Source organism: Rhinoraja longicauda, chromosome 5, assembly GCF_053455715.1.
Source record: "Rhinoraja longicauda isolate Sanriku21f chromosome 5, sRhiLon1.1, whole genome shotgun sequence".
NCBI classification, from domain to species: domain Eukaryota; kingdom Metazoa; phylum Chordata; class Chondrichthyes; order Rajiformes; family Arhynchobatidae; genus Rhinoraja; species Rhinoraja longicauda.
The window spans coordinates 10,240,079-10,254,767 of record NC_135957.1 but is presented as its reverse complement, the minus strand read 5'-3'; the positions used below and the strand labels follow the sequence as shown (position 1 = coordinate 10,254,767).

Genomic DNA, 14,689 nt, shown 5'->3' with positions numbered 1-14,689 from the left:
GAAGTAAACCAAGAGGTACACGCTGTTAACAGTGTGGCTGGTCACTGCGCAGGCAAGATGCTGCGTGTGGGGCTGTGGCTATACCTTTGCGTGGATTTATGTTTAGTTTAGTTTAGAGATACAGTGCAGAAACAGGCCCTTCGGCCCACCGAGTCCGTGCCAATCAGCAAACCCCGTACATTAACACTATCCTGCACTCACTTGGGACAATTTTTTACATTCATGCCAAGCCAATTAAACTACAAACCTGTACGACTTTGGAGTGTGGGAGGAAACCAAAGATCTCGGAGAAAACGCACGCAGGTCACGGGGAGAACGTACCAACTCTGTAAGACAGCACCCCTAGTCAGGATCGAACCTAGGCCTCTGGGGCTGTGAGGCAGCAACTCTACCACCCACAAGATCATTTGAGATAGAATTTCAATCTGCTGATGTTCTTCAGCCATACTGATTGGAAACATGCATCAAATGGGAGAGTCTAGGACCAGAGGGTACAGTCTCAGAATAAAAGGATGTAACTTTAGAAAGGAGATGAGAAGGGGTTTCTTTAGCCAGAGGGTGGTGAATCTGGAATTCATTGTCACAGACGGTGGTGGAGGTCAAGTCGGTGGGTATTTTTAAGGCGGAGATTTAGAGATTCTTGATTAGTACGGGTGTCAGGGGTTACGGGGTGAAGGCAGGAGAATGGGGTTGAGAGGGACAGATAGATCGGCCATGATTGAATGGTGGAGTAGACTTGATGGTTCCAATGGCCGAATTCTGCTCCAACAACTTTTGACATGAAATGATTGCTAAAGGCAATTGGGGAAGCGGAGAGCTCCCTGAAACCTTTTTGTCGTTCAAATGTGGAGTGCACAGTCCCACAGCGCTCGGTGCACTGAATGCCGACACGCGTGGTCCTGTCGCGTGTTATTGCCGCCACAGTGTCCCGCGTTCTCCCAGCCAAGAGCCGGTGAGGTGCCCGCACAGCACAGCCGTCTCGAGAGGACATCGCGGCCCTCCGTGCATGGTTAAGTTGCACGCTGTTACTGCCAACTGCATTGGGAACCCTCTGGAGCAGATCGCAATGGTGGCGGCTGTACCTCCTCGCTCTTCGTCAGTCCGCAGATCACACCATCACACGTCTTGCTTCACTCTTCAGGTGAGATGCATTATTGAGGGCGGCATGGTGTATGAGTGAGTGTGTGAGCACGTGTCTGTGTGAGTGTGTGTCTGCGTGCATCTTACTGTGTCTGGGACACATCAGCATGCGTCTGCTTGTGTGTGTGTCTGTGTCTGTCTGTGGAGAAAAGAACTGCAGATGCTGGTTTAAACCAAAGATGGACACATAAAGCTGGAGTAACTCAGCGGATCAGACAGAATCTCTGGAGAAAAGGAACAGGTGACGTTTCGGGTCGAAACCCTTCCTCAGACAGGTCTCTTACCGGAACGTCACCTATTCCATCTCTCAGAGATGCTTTCCAACTCGCTGGGGTTACTCCGGCTTTTGGGGTCTATCTGCGTCTGTCTGCTTGTGTCTGTCTGCTTGTGTCTGTGTCTGCATCACTGTGCCACTCAAACTTACTGTTCAGTTGAGATAGTGATTTTAAACTTTGTACTTAGTTATTGATTAATCTGGGTGAAAGTTTCAAATGAATCTTAAAAGGTTCAATAAGCACAAACAGTTTAGTTAACAATTAACCAGAGTTTGCCTCAACCCTCTTCACCTCTTGGACTGCTTGTGTTTGACTCTAAGGCAGCAACTCAACCGCTGTGCCACTGTGTCCCCACTGATTAAATATTTTAAAAAACAGAAAAAAACATATTTAGTCAAGTTGCTTTTCAATCAATCAAATTGATGTGTTTTCTTTATTTCGTCTGGCCATCCTGTGCTGTGAAAAACCTTCTCCATTTTTCTTGCAACCGAGTTAAACTGACAACCTGGGAAGTCTGAAGAAGGGGAGAGTCCAGGACTAGAGGTTGCAGCCTCAGAATTAAAGGCCGTACCTTTAGGAAAGAGATGCGGAGGAATTTCTTTCGTCAGAGGGTGGTGAATCTGTGGAGTTCGTTTCCACAGAAGGCTGTAGAGGCCAAGTCAGTGGATATTTTTACAGCAAAGATAGATAGATTCTTGATTAGTACGGGTGTTAGAGGTTACGGGGAGAAGGCAGGAGAATGGGTTTAGGAGGGAGAGATAGATCAGCCATGATTGAATGGCGGAGTAGACTTGATAGTCCGAATGCCTAATTCTGCTCCTATCACTTATGAGCCGACCCGAAATGTCACCTATCCATGTTCTTCAGAGATGTTTCCTGACTCATTTAGTTACTCCAGCACTTTGAGTCCCTTTGTATATTAACCAACATTTGCAATTCCTTGACTCTGCAGTCTGAGAAGTAAATTAGCTTGATTCTTGGTTACTTTCCCTGAGGCATGGACACCCAAAGGCAGATATTGTTGAAGGATTTTGCCAGGCCCATCATCTCCAGGTGATAGATAGGAAGGAACTGCAGATGCTGGTTTACACCGACGATAGACACAAAGTGCTGAAGTAACTCAGCGGGTCAGGCAGCATCTCTGGAGAAAAGGAGTAGGTGATTTTTTGGGTTGGAACCCTTCTTCAGACTCAGTTGTAGGAAAGAAGTGCAGATGCTGGTTTACACCGAAGATAGATACAAAATGCTCTCCAGAGCAATTTCTCCAGAGTTACGCCCCTCCCCCCCCCCCCCCCCCCCACCTCCCCACTCTGTTGCTTCCACCTGCCACCGCCCCTCATTCGGTTCCCTTCTACAACACTCTTCTGGCGGGTGAGGACTGCAAGGCTTGCGGGCTTTGTCAAGAATCCTTGCAGATAACATGGAAATTCTGGCTCCACTGAGGCATTGAGCAACACATGAACCATCTCTGGAGTTCGAGAGATCTTTCTCAAAGCATTCCCTCTGGAGGGCAGCAGTGAGAATTTGAGTTCTGTATTAGAAATGGTAAATGTCGTGAAGTGTAGACACAGGGAACTGCAGATGCTGGTTTGCAACAAAACAAAAAGACACAAGCTGCCGGAGTGACCCAGCGGTTCAGGCAGTGCCTCTGGAGAACATTAACAGGTGATGTTTCGAGTCGATACCCTTCTTCAGACTCCATAATAAAGCAACAAAAAGATGTTTAATAAATAGTCATAGTGGAAAGACAAAAATAAAGCACCCCAAGTCTATGTAGTTCAGAAGATAGACACAAAATGCTGGAGCAACTCAGCGGGACAGGCAGCATCTCTGGAGAGAAGGAATGGGTGACGTTTCAGGCTGAGGCTCAGACCAGAAAGGTCTTGATCCGAAACGTCATCCATTCCTTCTCTCCAGAGATGCTGCCTGTCCCCTGAGTTGGTCCAACATCTTATGCCTTTTTTTGGTGTAAAGCATCATCTGCAGTGCCTTCCAACACACTATGTAGATCAGAGCTGTGGTGGAGGTCATGGTGTTCAATAGCCTGATGGTTGATGGGAGGAAGCTGCTCCTGAAGTTACCTTAGTAACTCAATGGTATTTTGGGACTTATGAACAGTATTAGTGGAGAACGCATGAACAACACTTGTGAGCAGTGAAAGGAACAGAATTGCAACAGAAAGTCTAAAGATTGAATCAGGAGTTGCAGTGACACAGCAGTTTCTATCTGTAGACAATGGAGAGTAGTGATCAAAATCAGCAGAACAAATCAAAGGTCAGTGTGTGCGTTACCTCCCGGAACAGGCATTTTATTCTTTTAATTCAATGCTCTGTTAATTCCCTCACATTTATTTCTAGGAAAGAACAAAGAGAAATGTGTGTGAATTATTCCATACATTCCCGAAAATGTGATTTATTTAGTTTAGTTTTTAGTTGAGAGATACAGTGTGTAAACAGGCCCTTCTGCCTACAGAGTCCATGTCGACCAGTGAACCCCCACACACTTAACACGATCTTGCACACAAGGGACAATGTACCATTTTTTTAACCAAACCCAATTAACCTTCAAACCCGCACGTCTTTGGAGTGTGGTTGGAAACCGGAGCACCCGGAGAAAACCCACGTTGGTCACAGGGAGAACGTACAAACTCCGCACAGACAGCACCCGTAGTCAGGATCTCTGTAGTCGTCGTAGTCTCTGGCGCTGTGAGGCAGCAATCCTTTTGCTGCGTTTCGCATTTATAGGGTAGAAACAAGGAACTGCAGATGCTGCTTTGCAAAAAATTGAGACAAAGTGCTGGAGTAACTCAGCGGGTCAGGCAGCATCTCTGGAGAACATGGAGATGTGACGTTTCGGGTCGAGACCCTTCTTCAGACTTCATTGGACTCTAATGTTATATCTTGCACTGAAAGTTGTACCCTTTATCCGTTATCTGTGCACTGTGAATGCCTTCATCGTACTCATGTATAGTCTTTTTGACTGAATAGCACTAAACAAAAGCTTTTCACTGTACCTCAGTACACGTGACATTAATAAACAAAACTAAATTGCCCTGCCCCCACCTCTGTTTTCCATCTTTCTCCTGACCCTCTCCCCACACTACAGTCAGCTGTCCATGTTCTCCAGAGATGCTGCCTGACCCGCTGAGTTACTCCAGTGCTTTGTGTCATTTATTTAACTCACTGCATTGTGGCCAGGTTAGTAAACTCGCTTTTGTTATTCGAAATGCAGTCAAACTTTACTGCCTTCTCTTTGATACCAGGCCGAAGGTTACGATTTGCAGCCTGACCCGACACAGCAACAATTCTTAACTAATGTTCTGCAAAACCACAAATCATATCACAGCAATGATTAATTATGCTGGGTGCAAACATCAGTGAACAAAGATACAACGTTCATCTGCACAAACATTATCAGGTACTGAATGAAGGCATGGATTTCTGTCCTGAACCATTGGGTGGCACATTGTCGCAGCGATAGACAATGCCAGAGACCCGGATTCAATCCTGACTATGGCTGCTATCTGTATGGCGTTTGTACGTTCTCCTCGTGACCGCGTGGGTTTTCTCCGAGTGTTGTGGTTTCAATAGACAATAGGTGCAGGAGTAGGCCATTCAGCCCTTTGAGCCAGCACCGCCATTCAATGTGATAATTGCTGATCATTCACAATCAGTACCCCGTTTCTGCCTTCTCCCCATACCCTCTGACTCCGCTATCCTTAAGAGCTCTATCTAGCTCTCTCTTGAAAGCATCCAGAGAATTGGCCTTCATGCCTTCTGAGGCAGAGAGTTCCACAGATTTACAACTTTCTGACTGAATTATTTTTTCCTCATCTCCATTCTAAATGGCTTACCCCTTATTCTTAAACTGTGGCCCCTGGTTCTGGACTCCCCCAACAATGGGAACATGTTTCCTGCCTCTAACATGTCTAATCCCTTAATAATCTTATATGTTTCAATAGATCCCCTCTCATCCTTCTATATTCCAGCGTATACAAACCTAGTCGCTCCAGTCTTTCAACATACGACAGGCCCGCCATTCTGGGAATTAACCTAGTGAACCTGCGCTGCATGCCCTCAATAGCAAGAATGTCCTTCCTCAATTTTGGAGACCAAAACTCAAGTCGTGCTGGTTTGTAAGTTAATTGGCTTCTGTTCATTGTAAATTGTCGCTAGTGCGTGTAGGATAGTGCTAGTGTTCGGGGAAGATTGCTGGTCAGTGGGCCGAAGGGCTTGTTTCCGCACCGTATATCTAAAGACTAAGGTCTAAAAGTAAACTGGAGGAACAGCACCTTGCATTGGGCAGCTTACAAACAACCTAGTAGTATAAACAGTGAATCCTTCAATTTTAGGTAACAACCAAACCCCCCATTTCCTTTCCTGCGTTCCCCCCTCCTGACCCAGGTGTGTAGGCATTTCACCCACTATCTCACTGCTCTTTCTCTTTCTCCATGCACTTCCATCTATATTCCTCCCCTTTGTTTTACATTTCTCTTCTCTCCCCATCTAACACCCTTTTGTCTCCTTTTCACCTCCAGCCTTTGTCCACACATCTGTCAATCAACCCCTTCCGCCCTCCCCCCTCAACCCTATCCACCTATCAGTTGCCAGGCTATGTCCCGCCACCCCCTCCCCCTTCTTTTCCAGCTTCCCCCCCCCTTCCCTTCCACAATCAGACTGAAGAAAGGTCCAAATCCGAAACATCGCCTGTCCATTGCCTCCACTGATGCCGCCTGACCTGCTGAGTTACTCCAGCACTTTGTGTTGTACTCAAGATTCCAGCATCTGCAGTTCCATGTGTTCCCAAAACAAGCGGTATGTGATATCAGGCGGTCACTACCCGATCGGAATTAGAAATTGGAATTTTAAAGAGGCAAATATATATAAAACAACAAAAGTAAGTGAAAGTCACTAGAAAATGAAGCACCCTGCAAACCACTCAGGAATGAGTACAGTCGAGATAGTTGTTGAATTTTACATAATAAAAATCATCTTGTGCTTTTATAACAGCCACACACACACACGCACAGAGAAACCTGTGTAAATAACATCACATAGAAAATAGGTGCAGGAGGAGGCCATTTGGCCCTTCGAGCCAGCACCGCCATTTATTGTGATCATGGCTGATCATCCACAATCAGTAACCTGTGCCCAACTTCTCCCAATATCCCTTGATTCCACTAGCCCCCAGAGTATCTAACTCTCTCTTAAATTCATCCAGTGAGTTAGATAGAGCTCTCGGGGCTACTGGAATCGAGAGATATGGGGAGAAGGCAGGCACGGGGTATTGATTGGGGACGATCAGCCATGATCACAATGAATGGCGGTGCTGGCTCAAAGGGCTGAATGGCCTCCTCCTGCACCTATTTTCTATGTTTCTATCTATGCTTCTATGACTTGGCCTCCACTGCCCTCTGTGGCAGAGAATTCCACAAATTCACAACTCTCTGAGTGAAAATGTTCCTTCTCACCTAGTTTTAAATGGCCTCCCCTTTATTCTCAGACTGTGGCCCCTGGTTCTGGACTCCCCCAACATTGGGGTTCATTTTTCCTGCATCTAGCTTGTCCAGTCCTTTTATAATTTTCTATGTCTCTATAAGATCCCCTCTCATCCTTCTATGTTACGGAATATAGTCATGATATGTTAATGTCTTATTATGAAAATTCCTGACAGGGAATTTAAGGCAAGAATAATGACGCGAAAACCCTATTACAAGATAGGAGGGAAGAGAAATGTATAGGAAGGAACTGCAGATGCTGGTTTAAACCGAAGATAGACACATAAAGCTGGAGTAACTCAGCAGGTCAGACAGCATCTCTGGAGAGAAGGAATGGGACCTATTCTTCTCTTGAGAGATGCTGTCTGACCGCTGAGTTACTCCAGCTTTTTCTGTCTATCTTCAGAGGGAAGAGAAAGTTCTCGGGGGCAAAGCCATCTGGACTCTTATCTTCTGTGTCTCTCTTCAGTGTAAACCAGCGTCTGCAGTTCCTTCCTAAGCCACCTGGATTAATGGAAATTGGCATACTGATACATCTTTAAATGGAGGAAGTGCAACATTAAACATCCCTCTAAATCTATCCTATCCATGTTTAGTGTTAGTTTTAGAGAAACAGCGTGGAAAACAGGCTCATCGAGTCCACGCTGTCCTACAATCACCCTGTGCACTAGTTCTATCCTACGCACTAGGGACAATTAACATTTTGTAGAAGCCAATTAACCTACAAACCTGTATGACTTTGGAGTGTGGGGGGGAAACCGGAGCACCTGGAGAAAACCCACGTGGCCACAGAGAGAACGTGCAAACCCCACACGAACAGCAATGGCAGTCAGGATCAAACCCGGCACTCTGGTGCTGTAAGGCAGCAACTCTACCGTTGCGCCACCGAGCCACCCTTTAACATGAAGGGTCTTGACCTGAAGCATCGACTGTCCATTTCTTTCCACAGTTGCTGCCTGACCCACCTAGTTGCTCCTGCAGCTCTCCTTTTTTTTTTTTCCATAGTCAGCTAAAATTGTCAGACATTTTTTAAAAGAGTCATTTTTGCCCCATCTCTCTCTTCTCTTTATCACCTCTCCATCGTGCCCTGCCTGACAACATGGAATTCCAATTTCAGAACCAAGCTCACCCATGCCTCAGCTTAAGCCTCCCAAAGCACTTTATACAAAGGCTATTACTTTGAAACACGTTATTTTTCTCTCTGTATTCTCTTTCTCTGTATATCTCTCTGCAGAATCCTAGAAAAAGGATCTAAATGAATGATCAGCTAATCCATTTTCAGTGGCATTTGGATGCATGCTGTACAGGAGTAGCATTGTTCTTCATGGTAAACTAAATGGTAAGAATATCAATGTGTTTCAAGAATATCATTGTCTTTGCGACTTCTGTATCTTTGGAAGAAAGTTCTGAAAGCTTGATTTAATTCTGAGAAGATGCTTCTCTTTTTCACTTCATGTCCTCAAAAGGAACGTTGATAACAAAAGTTGATGAGAGATGGGCTTTCATAGCTCTGCAAGGTCTCTTGAGTGTGTCGACCAGAGAATTGTTCAGCACAGAGTCAGGGTTTGCCAAACATCAGATTGTTCATAAGTTCTAGCAGCAGAATTAGGCCATTCGATCCCTCAAGTCTACTCCGCCATTTAATCATGGCTGATCTATCTTTCCCTCTCAACCTCATTCTCCTGCCTTCTCCCCATAACCCCTGAGATCCGTACTAATCAAGAATTTGTCAATCTCCGCCTTTAACGTATCCATTGACTTGGCCTCCACAGCCCCCTGTGGCAATGAATTGCACAGATTTACCGCCCTCTGACTAAAGAAATTCCTACTCACCTCCTTTCTAAAGGTACGTCCTTTTATTCGAAGCTATGCCCTCGGGTCCTAGACTCTCCCACCAGTGGAATTATCCTCTCTGTCCAGGCCTTCCATGATGCGGTAAGTTTCAATGAGGTCCCTCCCTTGACCTTCTAAACTCTAGCGAGTACTGACCCAGTTCCATTAAACGCTCATCATATGTCAACCCAATCATCCCTGGGATCACTCTCACAAACCTTCTCTGGACCCTCTCCAACACCAGCACATCCTTCCTCAGATATGAAGCCCAAAACTGCTCACAATGTTAGTGTTGATTTTGTGTGAAAAGGGTTCAAGATTGTTCATCCATTTGGTGAATTAGTCTGAAGCATTGGGGCAGTTTTAAGTAATCAGGTAAGGAACACTTAGCAGGGAGAGAACTGAAACCGGAGGCAAGACGGATTTTGCTCAACTAGAAGGAAGATGATCCATCAGTGTTAGGTTAATTGGTTAGTGTTGGTGGATGATAGGGGTTGATGGGCTAGCATGTAGAGAGGTAAGCAGAGTAGAAAGATAAGCAACGAAATGGGATTGATGGGGTTGATGTCAGAAGAAGGGTCCCAACCAGAACCCTCACTATTCCTGTTCTCCAGGGATGCTGAATTACTCCAGTACTTTGTATCTGTCTTTGGGATTGACGCGGTTGTTCTGAAAATTGACATAAACCTGAGAGGCCGAATGGCCTCCTTGGAGAGCACAAAAAAAATGCAAACGTGCCAGGAGAAACCATCTTCTCCATTCATTAGCCCATTGAACCTGCTCCCCCATTCGATGGTGGCTGATCAAGGCATTGGGTATTTTTAAAGCGGAGATCGGAGGGTTCTTGATTAATCAGGAGCGTCAAAGGTTACAAGAGGAAGGCAAGAGAATGGAAATCTCAACCCAGGCAGCATGGGCAGCACTGTGGTACAGTGGTAGAGTTGTTGCCTCACAGTGCCGGAGACCCAGGTTCGATCCTGATTATGGATGCTGACTGCATGGAGTTTGTACATTCTCCCCGTGACCTGCGTGGGTTTTACATAGAAACATAGAAACATAGAATATAGGTGCAGGAGGAGGCCATTCGGCCCTTCGAGCCAGCACCGCCATTCATTGTGATCATGGCTGATCTTCCACAATCAATAACCCGTGCCTGCCTTCTCCCCACATCCCTTGATTCCACTAGCCCCTAGAGCTCTATCTAACTCTCTCTTAAATCCATCCAGTGATTTGGCCTCCACTGCCCTCTGTGACAGAGAATTCCACAAATTCACAAACCTCTGGGTGAAAAAGTTCCTTCTCACCTCAGTTTTAAATGGCCTCCCCTTTATTCTAAGACTGTGGTCCCTGGTTCTGGACTCCCCCAACATTGCGAACATTTTTCCTGCATCTAGCTTGTCCAGTCCTTTTATCATTTTATATGTCTCCACAACATCCATCCCCTCTCATCCTTCTCTACACGATACTCTCTACATTCCTTATACCATCAATTCAAAGCATTTTCTTACAATGTGTCAACACCGCACACATTTTCTCCAGGAGCTCCGGTTTCCTCCCACACTTCAAAAACACGCAGGTTTGTAGGTTAATTGGTTTGGTAAAATTGTGAATTGTGCCTTGTACGTGTAGGGTAGTGTTAGTGTGTGTGGATTGCTGGTTGGCGTGGACGTGTTTCTGTGCTATATCTCTAAACTAAGTGTTTTGGTAATGACTTGCAGTCTAAGATGAACAAGGCACCCTAGAGAAGGATTGCACCTGAAATACAATCCTTAAGTAAATGAAAAATCAACAACATTGATGAGTGCGTGTGAGCTCTGTAACTTACTCCAAACGCTCATGTAATTGGAGCTAAATTAGGTCATTCGGCCCATCGCTACTCCTCTACCATTCAATTCAAGTGGTTGAGAGGGAAAGATAGATCAACCATGATTGAATGGTGGAGTAGACTTGATGGGCTGAATGGCCTAATTCTGCTCATGTGCAGTTATGAACTATCATGGCATATCTATCTTTCCCTCACAACTCCATTCTCCTGCCTTCACCCTGTAATCTTTGACACCTTTACTAATCAAGAACCTGTCTATCACCACTTTAAAAGCACCCAAAGAAACATATAAAATTCTTAAGGGATTGACAGGCTAGATGCAGGAAAAATGTTCCTGATGTTGGGGGAGTCCAGAACCAGGGCTCACAGTTTAAGAATAAGGGGTAGGCCATTTAGGACTGTGATGTTTTCAAGAGAGAGTTAGATTTAGCTCTTAGGGCTAAAGAAATCAAGGGATATGGGGAAAAAGCTGGAACGGGGTACTGATTTTAGATGATCAGCCATGATCATATTGAATGGCGGTGCTGGTTTGAGGGGCCGAATGACCTACTTCCTGCACCTATTTCCATGTTTCAAAGATTTGGCCTCCACAGCCGTCTGTGGCGATGAATTTCGCAGATTCACCATCCCATGCAGCCAACATGGGGGAGATTCCAGGCTGATGTGCGATGTCCTGTGTGTTTGGCTTGGCCGGTGAAGGTTGTCTTTGTCAGTTCTGGAGGAATTGAGTTATCACGCAGGCTAATGCCTCTGGCTATATGAATCCGTACCAAGGAGGAGAAAGGAATCAGCAACGTAAAGCTGCCCAAAGTGCATGAGGACGAAGAGCAATATTGCAGCAATCTTTATTTCAGCTTGTTTAATGATTACTGACAAGTCCAAATTTGTTGGCTCAACAAGCTCCAGAGTAATATAGTTGGCTTGCTCGTCACTACTGAATGCCAAGTGTCAATGCAAGTCACCGTATACAAAGATACAAAAAAGCTTATTCAGAAATTAAGTAGTAGCTTGTTGCATTCCAACATGGATTTGTTGTGTTATTTTGTAATTCGATTCAAAATGTTGGCACAGATTTGCTAAACCCGGGCATCGGTTGATGGCATATCCTTGCCAAGGAAGCACTTTGACAAATCTGTATCAGTTCTGATCACTGAAGGAGGCACCTGACCCAAAATGTGAATACAAGGAACTGCAGATGCTGGTTTACAAATAAAAGACACAAAGTGCTGGAGTAATAGACAATAGACAATAGGTGCAGGAGTAGGCCATTCGGCCCTTCGAGCCAGCACCGCCATTCAATGTGATCATGGCTGATCATTCTCAATCAGTACCCCGTTCCTGCTTTGTCCCCATACCCCCTGACTCCGCTATCCTTAAGAGCTCTATCTAGCTCTCTCTTGAATGTATTCAGAGAATTGGCCTCCACTGCCCTCTGAGGCAGAGAATTCCACAGATTCACAACTCTCTGACTGAAAAAGTTTTTCCTCATCTCTGTTCTAAATGGCCTACCCCTTATTCTTAAACTGTGGCCCCTGGTTCTGGACTCCCCCAACATTGGGAACATGTTTCCTGCCTCTAACGTGTCCAACCCCTTAATAATCTTATACGTTTCTTATACGAATTCGGCAGGTCAGGCAGCATCTCTGGAGAAAATGGATAGGTGATGTTTCGGGTTGGGACGAAGTAATACAGCACGAAAACAGGCCCTTTGTCCCAACTCGTTCATGCCAACCAAGATGCTCCATCTAAGATAATCCCCTTTGCCCGCGTTTGGCCCATGGTCCTCCAAGTCTTCCCTATCCATGTACCTGTCCAAGTGTCTTTTTACAAGCTGTTTTAGTACCTGCCTCATCTACCTCCTCTGGCAACTCGTTCCATATACCCACCACCCTCTGAATGGAAAAAGTTGAACCCTCAAAGTTCCTATTAAATCTTGCCCCTCTCGCCTTAAACATATATACTCTTGGTTTTAATTCCCCTACTCTGGGTAACAAAAACTCAGTGCATTCACCCAATGGTCAATGGTTTCTTTAGTATCACGTGGACCAAGGTACGGTGATATACTTTTTTTGCATACAGATCAGCAAGACTATCACCACACATAAGGGGCCACAGTTTAAGAATAAGGGGTAGGCCATTTAGAATGGAGATGAGGAAATACTTTTTCAGTCAGAGAGTTGTGAATCTGTGGAATTCTCTGCCTCAGAAGGCAGTGGAGGCCAATTCTCTGAATGCATTCAAGAGAGAGCTGGATAGAGCTCTTAAGGATAGCGGAGTCAGGGGGTATGGGGAGAAGGCAGGAACGGGGTACTGATTGAGAATGATCAGCCATGATCACATTGAATGGCGGTGCTGGCTCGGAGGGCCGAATGGCCTCCTCCTGCACCTATTGTCTATTGTCTATAAGCACAATCCCCCGGCTAGTACAGTATGTACAGAGCAGCTCACTGAGTCCATATGCAAGAGTCGCCATTTTGGCCGCAGGTGGCCACAAAGGCCTGTTGCAGCCGTCGCCTCCTTCCCAGTCGTCCCGCTATCCCTCCTCTCGCACGATCTATTCCAATCCACGCTGTCTCATCACTGAATCCACTGAGCTGGCTACAAGTGCAGGAGGTGAGGTATAGATGGCCTCTGCATACCCATGTCCAGCTGAGAGCACTGGATGCAGCTAAGACTACGGAACCAGGCAACATCCCAGTGGTGGAGCTGAAGACCTGTGCTCCGGACCTGGCTGTGCCTTGAGATAGACTCAAAATGCCGAGTAACTCAGCGGGACAGGGAGCATCTCTGGTCTGAAGAAGGGTCTCAACCCGAAATGTCATCCATTCCTTCTCTCCAAAGATACCAGAGGAACAAGATGGACCACTCGACCCTAAAAACCATAGTACGTCACGGTGCCATTTTAGTAGGCAGAAACTTGCAGAAACATTTAAAAAAGAAAAATAACAAAAAATCTGTGAATTGATAGATGAGATATATTCTGCATTTTAATGGTATCATCACACATACTGTTCCCCAAAACTCTGATTACACTGCGAGAGGCATAGCGAACAGCGGGTTTTGCCTACTAAAATGGCGGGCGTTACGCTCCTTTGCGTGCTACACTTCAGTATAGGCGATTTCAACGGAGTGGTCCATCTTGTTCCTCTCGTATCTTTGCTTCAGACTGAGAGTCAGGGGAAAGAGAAACGAGAGATGCAGAGAGATATAGAACAAATGAATGAAAGATACGCAAAAAAGTAAAGGAAACAGACCATTGTTAGCTGTTTGCTGGGCGAGGACGGGAAGCTGGTGCGACTTGAGTGAGTGAGGGAGGGAATGCAGGGGCTACTTGAAGTGCCTCTAGCATATCTGTTCCAGGAGGGTGACAACATTGGGATATATCCAACAATAGGCGGCACAGTGGGGCAGCGGCGGAGTTGCTGCCTCACAGCGCCAGAGACCCGGGTTCGATCCTGACTACAGGTGCTGTCTCTACAGAGTTTGTCCGTTCTCCCAGTGACCGCGTGGGTTTTCTCCGGGTGATCCGGTCTCCGCCCACACTCCAAAGAAGTGCGGGTTTACAGGTTCATTGGCTGCAGTTAAATTGTGAATTGTCTCCAGTGTGTAGGATAGTGCTCGTGTATGGGGTGATCGCTGGTCGGCGCGGAATCAGTGGGCAGAAGAGCCTATCTCCACGCTGTATCTCTAAAGTCCAAAAGTAAACTGGAGGAACAGCACTGTTTTGGCAGCTTACAAACAACTTGGTAGTGTAAACAGTGAATTCTCCAATTTTTGGTAACAACGCCCCACCCCATTTCCTTTCCTGCTCTCCCCCCTCCCTACCCCGGTACATGGCCATTTCTCCCACAATCTCGCTACCCTTTCTCTCCCCCCCACCCCCCCCCCCCCCCCCCCACACACACACACACACATTTCCACCTACATTCCTCCCTCAAACTTTACATCTCACTCCTCTCCCTATCATGCACCCTTTTTGTCTCCTTTTCATCTCTAGCCTTTGTCCGCACTTCTGCCAATCACACCCCCTCCCCCTGCACCTGCAAAATATTTTTTAAATTTGAAATTCATTGTGCGTTTGTACATGTGACAATAAAGCACGATTGAACCATTGAAGGT

At 46.0% G+C, this 14,689-nt stretch overlaps 1 long non-coding RNA gene across 2 annotated transcripts in view; it reads right to left on the bottom strand.

The window, feature by feature from the left end:
- The window catches only part of LOC144593405 (uncharacterized), a 58,453-nt gene extending 56,917 nt beyond the window's left edge, over positions 1-1,536 (bottom strand). Inside the window, exon 1 of one of the 2 annotated variants that reach the window (XR_013547240.1) lies at positions 1,425-1,536. This is a non-coding gene — a long non-coding RNA (uncharacterized LOC144593405). Of the gene's footprint in view, positions 1-1,082 lie in introns of both variants that reach the window. The other variant, XR_013547239.1, reaches the window with a different exon arrangement.
- Between the last annotated feature and the right edge of the window lie 13,153 nt (positions 1,537-14,689).